This window comes from Emydura macquarii, unplaced genomic scaffold, assembly GCF_026122565.2.
Source record: "Emydura macquarii macquarii isolate MOO-44397 ecotype Brisbane River unplaced genomic scaffold, CSIRO-AGI_Emac_v2 contig_3530, whole genome shotgun sequence".
Lineage (NCBI taxonomy): Eukaryota > Metazoa > Chordata > Testudines > Chelidae > Emydura > Emydura macquarii.
This window is the reverse complement of record NW_027133667.1, coordinates 5,268,732-5,285,081: the sequence shown is the minus strand read 5'-3', so window position 1 is coordinate 5,285,081 and position 16,350 is coordinate 5,268,732. Positions and strand designations below refer to the sequence as shown.

At 44.1% G+C, this 16,350-nt stretch overlaps 1 protein-coding gene across 2 annotated transcripts in view; it reads right to left on the bottom strand.

Annotated features, from left to right (window-relative positions):
• PTN (pleiotrophin) overlaps positions 1–16,350 on the bottom strand; it is a 106,683-nt gene that overhangs the window by 30,696 nt on the left and 59,637 nt on the right. The gene's annotated exons all lie outside the window — the stretch shown is intronic.

The following is a 16,350-nucleotide window of genomic DNA, read 5'->3' as shown; positions in this document are numbered from 1 at the left end:
CTCTCAGAGATAGTATAACAATTATTTTATTATTGCACACATGGCAGAAACTTGAAAGAGATTAAAAACCAGTGGTCCCATACCTTCTGGGCTGCGCCCCCCCTTACCTGGTCCGTGTTCCCCCACCCCACCCTGGAGCTGCAGTCAGAAGCTGGAGTGGGGAACCAGGGCCAGAGCCACGGTTGGGAGCTGTGAACGGGCCTCTGAACTGGGGCCCGAGCTGTGGCTGGGGCCATGGTGGGGGTTAAAGCTCTGGTTCCCAGCTCGGGCCCCTACCTTAGGGCCAAGAGTGGGGCCAGGGCCACAGGCCTGCAAACAGAGCTGCAGCCCTGGAGCCATGAGCAGGGGCTGCAGCCAGGAGCAGGGCTGGTTGGCGCTTTCTCCATCCCTCCGTGGGGGCTGGCCCAGGCCCCACATTCCTCTGCACCCCGCCCCCAGGAGGGAGTGCCCCACAGTTTTAGGACCTCTGTTATTGACTAATGATTAAAATAGGACCCTGAGAGTAAGGATTCCTGGATTCTATTCTCAGATCTGCCATGGTCTCATTTACAATACTGAGCAAATCACTTAATGTGTCTCAGTTTACCCATCTGTAAAAGGATAATGCTACTTAAATGCCTAGCCAAGGTTCAAGAGGGTGTTTGACTTAACTGATACTTTCAAAGTGCTTTAGGATCCTTTGATGAAGATTATATATAGATGAAAAGTGACATTAATCTTCATTAACAATACATCGTTAGAGCTCCCCCTGATCAGACTTACACTTTTTCCTCCCCTCACATTAATATCTATGTATAATATGGGTTGAATTTACATGCCCAGAATGGGAAAATCACAAACGGAAAGTGTTCCTCCTCCCCCGGACTAGACCGCACAACTAGGCATGCTATGATGCTCAGATCTGGATTTGGAGAGCAAAATTCCAACACAAATATGAATAAAAATGTATTTGCTCAGTGGTGAAATGTCACTTACTAGCCACCCAGCTGAATCACCACACAACAATCAGGACTGATTGACTTTGCAGGCCTGATGTTCCAAACCGAACTTCAGCAAAGCTTTTCAGGCACGAGCCATCTCCTCTTTCTCATCTCTTGGCTTGCTGCATTTTGTGCTGCAGTTTAGGCACTTGCTGCCAACCAGGAAGTGACTACAAGTTCCAGCTACCAAGACAGTCTTAAATTGCAACCAAACATATATTACAGATAGAGCTGAGTGACATTTTGGGGACAAATAGTTCATTCACTGAAAAATGCGGTTTCAGGTCGACCAAAACTATTCATGAATTTGGGTTGAAATCAGCAAAAACGCTTCAGCTGGAAATAAATGGGAAGGAAAATTTCAAAAAAGTCATCATGCATCATTTTGATTTTTTCACAATGAAACGTTTGGCTTTTTGTTTCAAAATAACATTGCATTTCAAAAGGTAGCCAGATTTATTTCTTTTTTTTTAAAAAAAAAAGGAGTAAAAAACACCAGAAAACTAACTTTTTCATTTCAGGTCAAACAAAACGTTTCTTTCATCCCAAAATGGGGCTTTTTCGTTTTGTTTCACCATGAAAAACCAAAATATTATCCTTTCAAGTCAACATGAAATGAAATTTGTTTCTGGTTTTTCAGTTCAGCCACCAAACCAAAAAAAAAAAAAAAAAATCAATAATTTGATCAGCTCTAATTGCCAAGTGGTTAAAGGAAACGGTGCTGGGTTTGCTGAGCACAGCAATCTAGGGAAGAAGTAATTCTCACCGTGAACAAAAAGTACAATGTATCTGAAATTTCGTTTGGCACTTTTGAGTATCCCCAGCTGGTGGCTATCTTGATGCCAAACAACATCATTACTATTGATATGGATAACACCAGAGGAATCCCACCATCAGAGGGATCCATGTTAAATATTACTTTAGAAGCCAGATAAAGTATTTTAATAAGTAATTTTGTTTAAATAAAGTTAATTTTATGACAGCAAAACCTGGCCTGGACGTGTCTGATGCTGCTGTCATTAACACTGGTTCCATTTATCGCAATAGGAAGTTGCAGCTCCCAGCATCAAGAAGATCTTTGGGTCTTCCAGGAGGCCTCCGAACTCAAGTAGAACCTGGGACAGTGAGCATAAGACTCCTACACAAGGGGGTTCTTTTCTGAATGTTCCCACTCAGAGCGTCACGGGTTTTAGAGAGTCAAAAAACCTGCCTTTCCCTGCTTGTATTCTGAACTACTGTACTAGGACTAAACAATGCCTTAATCTCTGTCCCATTACACATGCTCCCCTCGCAGAGTCTCAGAACTGTTAATGTGGCAGCCTTCTCCTCTGTAGCTCCCATCCTCTGGAACAGCTCTTCCTGTATCGCCTCACCTCGCTGACTCAAATTTCATCTGTAAGCATGTTTTCTCCTTTGTTAATCTTCTTACCTCCTCTCTCCCTCTGACATTAGCTAGAGCTGATTGACATTTTTTTGAGCAGCCCTAAGAGCTAGCCGCAGGAAGATCACCCCAGCATGGGTACTCCTTACAGATGCTATGCTGGCTCTTATGCCACTCATAGCGGGCATGACCATGGGAAAAGAGCCAAGGTATCCCTATATCCCAGTGACCCCCCAGCCACCTTGACACAGCCTTTTTTGAGTTACCAAGTACTTCTTTGCTGTGGCAACAGAGGACTGGCACCATTATCTCTGTGAAAGTTTTGGGATACAATGTGTATAAAAGATGCTATACAAAAAATAGATGCATTATATTATTTCATATACAGGCCCAAATACAAATCTGATCCAATATTATTTTCCCCCAAAAACGGAGTCAGGTAAAACGTTGCTGTGATAAAGATTGTAACAAAAATAGTATATAGATTTGAGGGAGTGGTTGGCTCAGGAGATTGCTATGTGCAAAGCCTTTTATCTTTCTTTCACTGGCCTGGATCATCTCCTGGCTAACAGTGACTGAAAGTTATTACTATCTAATCACTATAGAGAAGTATGGGTAATGAATAGGGCTTGTCAAAAACGTTCTGTCAGTAAATTGGGTTTTTGACTACAGGAACAATTTCACGGAAAGTGTCTCCCCTCCTTGAAAATTTTTTTACTTTTCCACCTGAAAACTGACAATTTTTAGTTTCAGAAGTTATCAGCCAACATTTTTTGGGTTGGGAGGGTTGTTGTTTTTTAAAAAAATGAAACATCAACATATTCCAAGGAAGAAAAAGTTTGATCTAGTAATGAATCAGTGACCTATTAGTGTCAATCCAGTTCTTGGTGGAATAGTGTCCCTAACACAAAACCAACAAGACAGGTGGCACTAATGGGTACCCTTGATATCTTGTGGCATTTTCGGCAGAGTAACCAGGGAACAAATGGGCATGGAGGCTGAATTACCTCTATGTAGGCCTTACAGTTCAAGATTGAGGCACATTATAGCGGGCACGTAATACGTGGGGAACACACACACTGTAGCTGCCTAGGCTATATCTGTTCTCTGGATATATAGAGAACTTCCCTCTCTGGGTAACTATCTGGCAGCTTTCACGGTGCTACTTTCATTTGGGGCCTTTCACCTCTAAAAACTCACACTGACTTCAGCGAGCACTGAATCCAGCCTTAAAGCATTTTTTTTAAATGAAAGAATACAAACAGTGACCTGCTTTTCTGGAACCATCCTATATTCCTACTATAGAATTCTAAAGGGTGGATCAAAACCTTTAGCAAGGAAATCACTCTCTATTCAAATTATATAGGTTGATGGAATAATTTCCATAGAATCAACCCTATTAAAGAACCCTAATGGTTTATTTCTATTACTGTAAATCCTTACGTTCCCCACTCTGAAGGACAACAATAAGTAACAAACAAACAGAAGAAGTTTACAACTGAGGGAGAGATCTAGGTCTCTAAGTATTATTTTCAAGCTTGAGTTTAGAAGTATACACAATTTCTGGCCGTTTTAGAGTAAAACAAAATATGGGCAAACCGGAATGCATAAGAAATCTATTCAATAACCAAAGTCACATCAGGTGATTTATTTTTACATATGTTTGGAGTCTGAAATGTTTCCAAACTACTACAAACTGAAACCCCAAGGAAGTGTGATGCAGAATACATGCCTGGCACCTCAAATCTGCCTGCAGCAGCACAGGACCAACATGAAAGTTTTGTCAAACTGCTGAAGGCAAAGTCTGAAACTGAAGGCATGTATTTGCATGTAGTAAAGGCTGGCAATCAGGTACCCATAGTGCTTTCTCAATTAAATGTAACAAATGGAAATCATGTGCAGTAACGCACAATGCTTTTCATTGCATCACACGCATATCTATAACCCGATGTCACTGGTTGCAACTACAAAATTGCAGAAGCCCTTTTGTAGTTTGTAGGCCTGAGTGTGCTGAGGGAAAAACTTTTCTATAGCTCTGTGTGAAAGCAGGAGCAGCATTCCCTGAGAATGACTGGCAGCCATATTCACAACCCGTAGAAAGTTGCAGACAAAATGGGAGAAAGAAAGAGACTGGAAAAAGATGGTTTTAGGAGGGGACAAAACAAAGCAGTAAACAAATGAGAGAAGGAGAAAGCGATTATGACAGTTTAAATGGTGAGTTGGACTGAGATGGATAAAAGGAATAGAAAGCATAAGGTAGAAAAATCACAGACACAGCTAAAAGATGAAGAGACTAGTAAAATAAATTGAGATGAGAAAGAAACAACTAATTAGAGTTAGTAATGAGAGAGCAAGAGCAGCAAAAACATGAAGTTGATAATGAGAAGAGAAATGCAGCTTTGCTGAAGTTCACTGTAGCAAGTGGCTTCTCTTGAGAAAGATGAGGTACATGAATTACTGCAGTGTAATGGTTCATTTCACTCTCAACTCTAGTGGGGAGAGAAAAGTAAAAGCAAATCAGAAAAGTGGGTGGCAATCAGAAGATGGATCCCATCTCATGAGGTCAGCTCTGCATCAGGAGTCAGAAAATGAGAAAGCCAGCCAGGCAGACATCCTGCCATAATAGCAGATTCCTAAGGGCTTTCTGGTTCTGGGTGCAGCTCAGCACCCAGCCACATCTTTTACCATCTCATGTTAGTCCCCAGCCCATTTTTACCATCACACTCATCTGTCCTGACTTTTTCCACCATCTTGACACATTGCTGCCTGTGATGGAGACAGCCCACATTAATTCAAGCAGGGGAGGGGTTAATTCCCTGCAGCGCCTCCCCTCCACCCCCACCCCCAATCTGCTTGGCCTGCCAGTTAGAGAGAGTGTTTGCACCTGGGCCCATCTGAGCACATAATTAAGCAGGAAGAGTTATCTTGGGATTGGTCACATGAATGGTATCCTGTGGAGGAGTGGCTTAATCTGAGTGATGAGACAGAGAAAAGCAGAAAGGCTATACAAGCACCCAAGGGACAAATGGGAAGCCAATGGACCAAGGAAAGAACCCTGAGAAAAACAGAAAGATGTGGCAGCCAAGGCAAAAAGAACAGAAGGGATTCAGTGCTCTGACCAGATACTCACTTCATTTTCAGGGCCAGAGCTCCCAGAAAAGGGTGGGGGCAGGAGCTGCTCTTCAATCCCACCATATCAAAATGAAAGCTTTACCCCTCCAACCCCCAAAACATTTTCCATTTACCATCTCACTCTCATCCCCCACCCGTCCTCCCTTCACGTTCTCACTCCGTGTCCACAGGTCTGTGCTGCATAGAGACAACCCAGGATGCAAACTGTGACATGGCGTCACCACAGAGGAGTACAAATGTCATACTGCACCCCTTTAACAAGCATCACAAGTGTGGCACCAGCAAGAATAGCATGTGCAAGGGAAAGCTATTGGACAAATCTGTTTATGCACCCCCGGGGCTCACCCTTCCTGTGGTATCTGTTCTGTCTCGTGAGACAATTCTGAAACATTGATTTTTGACACAGTGGTGTCCAAATTCTTCAGTCTAAGAGTTCAACAAAGGTCAAGGGGCCACAGTCAATACTTTGGGGCAGATTCTCTGTCTTGGTCTGCTTAGGCGGCATAAAGGGAGGGGAAACCACCCATAAGTTCCCTGCTGGACATTGCCTCTGGTGTGAGGGAGTCCTTAGCATACGTAGAATGATCATAGCCAGCTCTGACACTTCCTTCCCACTAGCCTCTGAGGCAGCAACATGTCAAGAGCAGAGAAGGGGAATGGCTAATTAGTGCTGTTACAGCTTTCCACAGGCAGTCTGTAATCCTTCAGCAACCACTGCCAGCTGGCAGAAGTCAGAACAGCCTTCAGGTTGCTCAACTCCGCACTAAGGTAGAGATTCAGGGAGCTTTAACCAGTGGGTGATTCTCAATTTCTAGAGTTCCAGCAGGGCAGCCGTGTTAGTCTGTTTTTAGCAAAAAAAATGAGAGTCCTGTGGCACCTTAAGGACTAACAAGTTTATTTGGGCATAAGCTCTCAATTTCTAAAGCCACTCTTCTCATTCGCCTGGGATTCAGCAGGCAATCAGCAGGGGAGCTGCTGAGCAGCTGACAGCAGTTGCTCAGAGCTCACACTAGGGGTATGTCTACACTGCGGAGTGAAATCGATTGATTTTAAATCGACTTTCACCCACCAAATTTTAGAAATTGGACAAGCGTAATCACACCATGCTCACTGGATTGGGGGATCGCATCCCCACTAGCTGTGCTTGGGTCGACAATCAAAGCAGTGCAACAATCCCACAGTGCAACTAGCTGGAGAGGCTTTTGCAAAGGTTATCGTCTTCCCATGATGCAACGGACGCCCTCCCTCCTTCTTGTCCCAGTCCAAACAAACAGACAATCTTCTTTTCGCACCATTTTTTCAAACCCTTCACTCTCTGCCATGCACACGCCATTGCCTGAGAGGAATGGAGTCCACTCAGCTCTGCACTATTATTGTGAGCATCACAAACACCTCACGACTTATTCTGCAGTATTTTCAGGGGCAAGAGAGGAGCCGCACTGCTGAAAATTGCGATGTTATAGAGGCCGTCTTGCTACAAGCCATAGAACAAAACAATTCCCATTTGCTGCAGGCTGTCACGCACCATCTGCAGTCGATGGAGTGCCGCTTCTGGTCCCAGGAAACAAGCAGTGACTGGTGGGATAACATCGTTATGAAGGTATGGGATGATGAGCAATGGTTGCAGAACTTTCGAATGAGAAAGGCCACTTTCTTTGAACTTTCAGAGAGCTCTCCCCAGCCCTGAAATGCAGGAATACTCGCTTGAGACCAGCTCTGACAGTGGAGGAGAGAGTGTCCATCACTCTATGGAAGCTAGCAACGCCAGACTGCTACCGGTCAGTTGGGAATCAATTCGGTGTCAGTAAATCCACCGTGAGAGCAGCTGTGATTCAAGTGTGGCAGGCCATTAATAGACTTCTGCTAAGAAAGGTAGTGACTTTGGGAAATGTGCAGGACATAGTGGAAGGCTTTTCACAATGAGGTTCCCAAACTGAGGGGGGAGGGGGCGCAATAGATGGCACGCACATCCCTATCTTAGCCCCAGACCACCTTGCCACAGAGTACATAAATTGAAAGGAGTACTTCTCAGTGGTGTTCACGACCTTGGGGATCACAGGGGATGCTTCACTGACATCAATGTGGGGTGATCTGGAAAGGTGCATGATGTGCACATCATTAGGAACTCAGGTCAGTTCAAAAAGATGAAGGCAGGCACTTTCCTCCCTGACCAAAAAATAAATATTGGTGATGTTGAAATGCCAATAGTGATCCTAGGTGATCCTGCCTATCCCTTGCTCCCCTGGCTAATGAAGCCCTATACCGGGCACCTGGACAGCAAGATGGAGCATTTTAGTAATAGGCTCAGCAAGTGCAGAATGGTGGTGGAATGTGCATTTGGACATTTAAAGGTGCGCTGGCGCAGTCTGCTCACTAGGTTAGACCTCAGTGAAAAAAAAACCATCCCAATAGTTATCTCTGCCTGCTGTGTGCTCCATAATCTCTGTGAGACAAAGGGGGGGAAATTCCCATTGGGTTGGGTTGTGGAGGCAGATAGGCTGGCCACAAATTTTGAGCAGCCAGATGCCACTGCAACGCTGAGAGCCAATCGCAGAGTGCTGCACCTCAGGGAAGCATTGAAAAACCGCTTTCCCAATGAGACACAGCAATAATGTGCGTTGCTTATCGGTACCGTGCTCTGACTTCGCATACCGCACCCATCCTCTACGGAGCCAGTTTCCCCCTTCTCTCTCACCCACTGCTCCAGGCCCCCCTTCTTCCTCCTCCCTTTATTCCCTTCTTATCAATAAACAGTACTGAATTTTGAAGCAGTATGTTTCCCTCCCAACCTTCCTCCTCCTACGATCCTTCTCCCCCCATTTCCCTCTCCCTTTATTCACTTTTTATCAAAAAATAAAGACTAATGAATTGTAAAGAAGTACTTTCTTTATTGGTGATCCTTCACAGAGGGGGAAAATGGAAGCAAATGGAATGTTCTGCATGCATTTTGTGGAGCCAGGGATACAGAGCCCCTTTTGGCTGTGCACACAGGAAAGAATCACACATCCCCACTCCTTAAAGGGGCCATCGCCTCTTTCTGCTTGCCTTAACCAGCAAGCAGTGCAGCACATACTGCACCCTGCTCAACCTCCTCCTAGACCGCTTCGCCGGAGGGGGGGCTAGGAAAAAATGCATTAGTTCAGAATTTTGCAGGGGCTGCAGAGGGCATCTGTTTTGCCCCTGAGCTTCCCGAAGCTCAACCAGATACCTCAATATGTCTGACTGATCACGCATTATACACAGCATCTCTTCTTGAGTTGAACGCTCATACTCCTGTGCTGCCTTCCTGTTGTCCATGTCCAGTTTGTCAGATAATGAAATCCTCCACGTTCTTAGCTCTGTGGCAGCATCTGCAGAGCCATTCATTAGCTCATTAAACATGTCATCCTGGGGGGAGAGGGGTGGGTCGCCTTCTTAGCTGTGACAGGCACTCTGCAGGAGAATGAGACGGTGGTGTGCTGAAGGCCACGTTGTCCACTGTGAGGGAAGCAAAACACAAGATACCCATTGTTAACTCATCCCATTGACGAAAAGCAATGTTACAATGTAAAAATAAGTCTCCTGAACATTCCCAAGGGAAGCTACAAGCACATTCCATTGTCTGACTATTGTAGGGGTCGGAGCGCCATTTCAGCTGTGGTAAGTAACGGGCGAGTGCACCTATGTTAGGGAAATCCCTGGGGCCCATGCTGCAAAAGTCCATCCTTCCTAGAGCAGCATGGATGTCAATCTCCCAATAAATCAGGCTTTTAACAGGCAGTAGAAAGAGTGAGGGGTGGGTACAGGTTAACTGCCTCTGAAGGAAAAAAATGGGAACCCGTTTGCGGATGCCCAAGGCCCGTAGCAACAACGTCCTGCTTAGGGACTTGCAGTGTGCTGAACCAAGAAACCATCCCTGGCTGTGCAACAACATACACTTTAAAAAACTCTCTTGGGCAGGTACCATAAATGTGCGCCATCTTCCCTAGGTAACTATGAGTGATATCAGTCTCCTGAGGGTCACACAGGTGGAAAGAGAGGATTTGCTGGAAGCATCTGGCTACAGGCCTGGCCTTTATGCTGCTATGTTGTGTTCTACGATGATGCCTGCACAATTAATAACAGTGTGGTGGGGAAATTGTCCTACTGCAGTGGAAAAAATGAGGCTGCCCTCCCAAGAAACCTTCTACAAAGGATTGTAGAGTACCTGCATGAAAGTTTCCTGGAGATATGCATGGAGGATTCTCGGAGCATCCCTGTGCACATAAATAATCTTTTCTGGGGTGAACCCAGTGTTTAAGCACACCAAATATGAGGAAGCACAGCCCCATCACCACAAACACCACTTTTTCCCACTGGTACAAGATTCTGGACAGGGGATATAACCAAAGACATGCAATTTGCAGTACATACTCACCAGATGTGTCTTCCCCAGCATTCCTGCGTCTGGGTGGACTGTTCCTGTGTTGCAAACAGCTCCTGGCTCTCAGGGAGAAGTGATACCCCACTCGCCTGCCCCCTGTTTTCCTCATCATCATCCTCTTCCTTGTCCATGGACTTGTCTTCATTCAAACTGGACTCGGATTCTCCAGTGGTATCAACACTGCGTTGTGGAATAGTTGTGGGGTCTCCGCTGAGAATTCCACGCAGCTCCTCATAAAAGCAGCATGTTTTGGGTGAGGAGGCAGAACCTCTGTTAGCTTCCCTAGTTTTCTGATAAGCCTGCCTCTGCTCTTTGATCTTAACGCGGCACTGCTGTGCATCCCTGTTGTGCCCCTTCTCCAACATGCCATGAGATATCTTCTCATAGATATCCAAATTTCTTTTGCTGGCTCGGAGCTGAGCCAGAACAGCTTCTTCACCCCACAGACCAATGAGATCCAAGACCTCAGGTTGACTCCAGGCTGGAGTGCATTTGGGGCGTGCAGTCGCCATGATCAGTTGAGCTGTAAGCTCTCTCCATGCTGACCAAACTGGAAATGGTAATTCAAAATTTCCTGGGGCTTGCGGGAAGGAGCTATTTCCTGTTTACGTGGCCACAGTGCAGCAGAGTGCAAATGTGCAGAGCGGTGACAACAGAGCATTATGGGATACCTCCCGGAGGCCAATGACATCGATTTACTCTGCATACACTGACACTCATTCGACCCACTCCACAGAATTCAACTTCAGGGCTACACCACTTGCGGAGATGGTTTTATTAAGTCGAATTTTACTGCAATTTAGGGCGGCGGAACTGACATGCCAGTGGAGAAGCATACTGTATGTGGTCGACATAAGCTGCGTTACGTCGACCTACGTTGTCAATGTAGACCAGATCTAGAACAGCTTCAGGGTATGCAGGGAAATGGTGGAAGGTGGTGTCCCCTAGTGACAGAGCTGGTTTGAAGACTTCCATTTTAGAATCAGAGGGTGCAGCGTAGGGAGCACATTTTCAATTTGTAATCAAATACACATTTGCTTCTTAACACAATAACCTTTGAAGGCCACAATTTAGAGACCAGAAGCCAGCAGGCTGAACAACACTGATATAAAATGAATAAGAGAACTGAGAACTACATGACAAGGGGAACCAGAAAAAAAGTGATTAACATTAAAGGAAAAAGAAAAGAATGATAAAATTTCCTTAAATAATGCCCAATTAACATACCCAATCTGGCTTTGTTCAAGTAAATAAATCAGAGTAATTAGTTTAGTTGTGGATAATAGTTCTCCTTGCCTATGATATTTGCATAGTTGATTGCATGTTTGTCTTCAGCACCAATCTAAAGCAGGTTGACATGCTGCAGATATTTACACTTCTAGCTCTTGGGACATAATTCATAGTTTGGGTTGATATAGGGGTCCATGAGTGTATGCATTCTGCCATTCAACGCATGGCATAACTTGGGCTGACATAAAACTCAAGATGATAGCTAGTGGAACAATTTTCAAGAGAACAATTTTCCATCAAAAAATGCTGATTCATCAAAATTGAAATGTTTTGAGGGAATGCATCCATTTCAACAAAATTTTCAATGGGAAATTTTCAAAACACTTCATTTCATTTGAGATATTTTGTTTTCAATAAGTTCAACAAAAACTTTAAACTGCATTTCCTTATCATGGGGGCATTGCCTTATGAGAGTTCTAGTTTGGGCCTCCATTTTTTCTATGGGCTCCCTGGAGGCCTACACTCCCACAGGCAACGAAAAGCTCAGAGGACAAAACTTCATGTGGGTTCAGTGGCAGACTACAGCCCCCATGATGCACTCAGAATCCTCACTCCCCTGATGCACACGTATGAACCAAGATGTTGATCAACCAGGAAATTCCAGTACATATTGCATATCAAGTGGACCTGCTTTCTTCAGACCCCATAGATCACAAGCCTGAGCAGGTGGGACTCCATCCATTTGTTTCAGTCTCCTGTCTAGTCAGGTTTTCCAGTCACTCACACCAATGTCACCCTTTTTCCCCTTTCCCATTATCAGCTCTAAGCATATTGTATTTTCTACCTATGTTGCTGGAAATAAACATTAACTTTTCAGTGGGGCAGATGATTTTCAAGGTGACCCTGCACTACAGCCAGTCAAACTATGGAAAAAATCATGAAAAGGTTTTAAATGTCAAAGTTGTTTCCATTTTGCAAGGTTTAAAATAGACCCCTTTTTGTTTATTTTTTCAAAAATGTTCATGGAATCGGTCATTTAAAATATTTATCAAAAACAGCTATTGAAACCAAGTACTGAACATTTTAATTTACCAAGATACTCATTTAGTGAAAAAATATGGTTTTCAATTAATGAAAAATTTTGTGAAAAACAAATCTGATGAAGATTCTCTTGAGTGTGAAAAAATTCAATACAAAAATTCTGAAAAAGTCAACAATTTTTTTCATGAAAATGTTCATTTTTTGAAAACAGCCATTTTTTTTAATGAAACCTTTTCATTCAAAAAATTCAAGCAATGTTACTGTGAATAAAAGGAAAGTTGTCATAAGTAATTGCCCTTTGCTATGCAGTGGGGCAGTATTACTTGAAATATTTGCTTTCTACAGTGTGTTTCTCCCTTACTCACAAATCAACTCTCTCTCTCTCACACACATCCTTACTAACATGGAGTACAAAATACTGTGCAAATACAAGAGGAAGGAACAATATCTAAGAAATCAATAAACTGAGAATCTAAATAGATGCAGTCCTAAATTTCCAAAAATTACTAGATATTTTGGGTGTCTCCATTTATGTGTGTCAAACTTCAGACAACTTAAAGGGGGGCTCATTTTCAGGAAGCCTTGAACAACCAGCACTGGACAATCAGGCCTTTTTCAAGACGGAGGTGGGGGAGTGCAGGATCTCAAATACCAGCAGTATTGCAGTAGGCCACCGTCATAGGTGTATAGAAGAAAAGTGTCCACAATACCTAGCAACACAATGCTCCACTCAAGCCGGTGTTATCACTTCCTGTTTACTTCCTCCCATCATCACACACATATACACCTTAATAACAAGGCTGAGATTAAGAAATTAATTACTCCAGTAAGAAGATACAGATGTCCCAAAAAGATGTCATTGACTACGTTTCCTAGTATGTTATATCTTTTTCATATATACTTTTCCTCCAGAGAACTTTTGGCAGAGGACTAAAAGCTTTCGGGAGAAAATGGTGCTGTGTTTTTAATAGTAGACTCCTCTCCCCCCTCCCCCCACCTCCCACTGGTCTATATTACGCACAAAATGGGTGGGTACAGAGGCTGATATTCATCTGTAGATCCCAGGCCTGTGCATAGAGCTCTAGATATTTATCTCCTGGAGGGGGGTGAGGTCAATTATATTGTTCAAGTAATTTGCTTTGGCAGAGTTCCTTCACATACATACACACATTCTCCCATCTCCATCTACCTTGAGGAGGTGATCAGAGTGACTATCAAGCAGTGACTAATGCTGACCTCAACACAACTATTGGGGGCCTACAAAAGCAAGGGCTGCTATTTTAGTTAATTCTTTTGTGCCTCTGGCTTCTTCATATAATGTCCTCTTTAAGCCATTTCTGCTATAGTGGTTTTGCTTCTGTTCTCTTCCCCACACCACAATAAGCACATTGGCTGTAAGTATAAAAATGTAATAATGATCTAAGTTAGGTTTCTTTATGCAAACATTTTAAAGGGTATTAAACACAAAACTAAGAGCAATGGATCTGACTTGAGCCCAGGGCCCCCACATGGGGGGAGGGGGAAAGGATACACTTTACTGGGGCCCGGAGGCCCTGGGGGGCCTGGATCAGGCTGCAACCCCCATTACCATGAGGTAAAAAATTTCTATGGCCCATGAGATTGTATGTATGGGATGAGGGATTGTGGTATGTGTGTGGGAGGGGGCCCGTGTTACAAGTTTGTACTGGGCCCAAAAGAATTATGCTCAGGCCCTGCTCGAGCCCACAGAAACCAGGAAATTCCATAGTGAGAGTACAAGGGCAGCTACCTTAATTCTCTGCATTTTCCTGTTTCAGAGAGACCGAGTCAGAGCCATTGAGTCTGATTCACCTTTACTGTACACCAGCTTTACATTGTGTCACTCTCCCTGACAGTCCGAGTCTCCCACAATCACTGCATGCCACCTCTTATGAATGGCACAAACTCTCCCCAAAACTGGTAAGCCCACTTACCTTATCCTCCTTAATACTCACTTCTGTTGTGATGTCTTCAGAACACAGCCCCGCTGGTAATGGCTAGGCTGTGCAAGCTACACAGTGCACATAGCTAGCCTACACGATAAGATGCTCATGGTATTGTTACCTCCTATTCCTCCCCTCCCACCCCCATGCACTGGTTTGTTTCATCCTCCTGTTCCGTCTTGTCATTAACCTCCTCTGTAAACACTTTAGGGCAGAGACTCTCTCTTTACTTCATCCTTGTACAACACCTAGCACAATAGTGCCCACCTCACTGGGCAACTTGGCATGACTGTAATATAAATAATTAATAACCACCATATCGCTATCGCTCCCATAACCGCATTGGTCGTTGGGGCACCATCACTGACGAACTATGAACCAATTGTCTCCACCTCTGATGATTGTGTGTCACTGCCTGAGTTTCCATGAAGTCCATTCCTGTCCACTCTTTCATGTTGTCAGTCCATCTCTTCTTCTGCCTGCCTCTTCTTCTCTTCCCCTGTACCGTCCCTTGGAGGATGATCTTGGATAGGCCAGATGATCTTGTTACATGCCTGTACCACTTCAGCTTGCACAATAATATGAAGCCAAATTCAGTCCTAGTGTTGGGGGTGCAGCTGCCACTGACTTCAATAGCAGTTGTACCTCCTTTTCCCAGGAAAGGAAGGAAGGAAGGAAAGGCAGAGAAGCACAACTCTCTTCCTCAGCTAAAAGCAGCAACTCCATAGGTCCCCCTCCTCCTTGACTGGTGCAGGGAAATCTCCCCTTTCTGTTCCTTTTTCACTTTAAGCACTGCCCATGCTAACTGATTTTTTCTCTCAGATAGTAGAAGTCAAGATATTGTGCTGCAGGCATGTCAGTAAAACAGAGTGTTTCTTTCTCATAAACATACATCATAACAGTCCGAGAAGCAATAACAACCCCGTTACAATGCACTGACAATGGTCAAAGCAACCCTCTCTGATGGTACTTTTGTTGTGACGTAAACAGTTGCCCAGCAGGAACCAGGCTGAGACCCTCTACCTCATTCTCTATCCGTCTCCATATATTCTCTCTTTTTGCACCAAAGGGAATTTTTTAACTGGGTGACCTTGGGCAAGTAACTTCACCCTTCTGTGCCTCAGTTTCTCCATCTGTGAAATGCGGCTAACGATACTTGCCTCCTTTGTAAAGTGCTGTGAGACCTAGAGATGAAAAGTGCTATAAGGCTTGGTGTTATTATCCCACAATAGCCACTGAACAGCTATTTGATTGTAATCATTTTGAGTAATATTCTTCTGCATTGTATTTAAATGATTAACCTTGTAGTGAATTAGACCCCAATTCAGCAGATTGCTCTACTTACATAGGCCCCTGTGCCCATGAGGGACTCTAGTGACTTGGGCAGGGCCCCACTGGGCACAGGAATCTGCCCAGATGCAGACAGTTGCAGGATTGGAGCAATACTCTGCAACCAATTACCAATCCCTCAAATTACCAAATCAGCTGGGCCAAAACAATAGATTCCTCCAATCTGTGTTAGCCTCCATCCATCTGTACTCTTCAACCCTTGTTATACCCTTGAATTTACTGTACTTGAATTGACTGATGAACTTGAATGGTGTGGGGGGGGGAAGTGTTATTTACCCTTTCCTGAAATACAAAAACCAGGAGTCACCTGATGAAATTAATAGGAAGCACATTTAATACAAACAAAAGGAAGTATTTTTTCACACATTACATGATTAACCTGTGGAATTTATTGCCATGGGATGTTGAGATGGCCAAAAAAAAGAAACCAGATAAGTTCATGGAGGATAGGTCCAATGGAATGGCTATTTTCCAAGATGGTCAAAGATGCAACCCCATGCTCGGGGTGACCCTAAATCTCTGACTAGCAGAAGCTGGGAAGGGAAGACAGACGTGGATCACTCCAACTGCCCTCTACTGTATACTCTCCCAAAGCATCTGGCATTGGCCACTATCAGAAGATAGGATACTGGGCTAAATGGACCATTGGTCTCACCCAGCATGGCCGTTCTTATGTTCTCCTGACTCAGTTCTGGATATTTACTTTTTCTTAAGCTCTGGGAAACACTTTACACTCCCAAAGAAAATTAGTCCTAATCTTTAATTTGCTCATTACATCTCCCAAGCTCCTATCTACCCCACATCCTCCCTCAGCTCCCTCGAATATGCAATGCAGTCAGAAAATTATTTACGCTGAAAGCATGTGACCTTTCA